The sequence below is a fragment of the Bison bison genome, unplaced genomic scaffold (genome assembly GCF_000754665.1).
Source record: "Bison bison bison isolate TAMUID 2011002044 unplaced genomic scaffold, Bison_UMD1.0 scf7180017864213, whole genome shotgun sequence".
NCBI lineage: Eukaryota > Metazoa > Chordata > Mammalia > Artiodactyla > Bovidae > Bison > Bison bison.
Window position 1 is genome coordinate 7,322,474 of NW_011494785.1, and position 897 is coordinate 7,323,370.

The following is an 897-nucleotide window of genomic DNA, read 5'->3' on the forward strand; positions in this document are numbered from 1 at the left end:
CCCCTCTGCCAGGAGCCCCTGACCTGGGACATCGGTCCACTCTGGCTGCCCATCCCCTCCCCAGGGCTCCAGGCAGGAGGGTTCCCCACAGCCCCTCGGTTCCCCGTTCCACCCCCACATACTCCTCTAGACACAAACCCCTAGGCTGGGGGTCAATCAAGTCATGGGGTTGGGGGTGGTGCCATCCCCCAGTGGAAGCACTGAATTGACCCTGGACAACAAAGGACTGAGGAGGAAGAGGGGACCCACACGCAGCGATCTGGAATTTGGCCAGCAAGGCACCCCAAAGAAAAATGGGGTTGCAGGGTGTCTTTGGTTTGGGAACTTGGGAAGAAGGGGTCTGGGGAAGAACTGCCCTATTGGAGGAGCCTCAGCAGGATTCTGCCTACTTCCTGAGGACAAAGCAGAGCATGGAGCTGGCCCTGGGGCAGGGAGCGGGGGTCGGGACCCAGTGCCTGGCCTGAGATGGGGACAGGGGAGGGAGCCAGTCTTGTGCTTGCTCCCCTGGTGCCCACCCCCAACCTGGCTTCTCCCCTACAGGGCCAGGGTAGGGAAGAGGTCACTCCTCACTACGGGGAGAAGCCACTAGTCCACAGGACGCCTCTGTGCAAACTAGAAACAGAGCGCCCCCTCTTCTGGCAGACACAGGCCCTACCAGGGCGGGGGCAGGGGGCGGGGCTTGGACACAGCCTGACCCGCCCTCCGCTACAGCCCGATCACAGGAAGACATGACAGAGGTCCCCCCAGGGGGAAACAAGGTTAGTCCCAGCTGCAGCGTTGAGGGTGGATGCAGAGAAGACCCACAACAGGAGGAGGAAGGGTGTCAGGAGTCAAGGGCTGCCCTGAGAAGGTGGTGGGACGCTCTCTCCCTCCCTGACCACCCACACCCACGTCTGG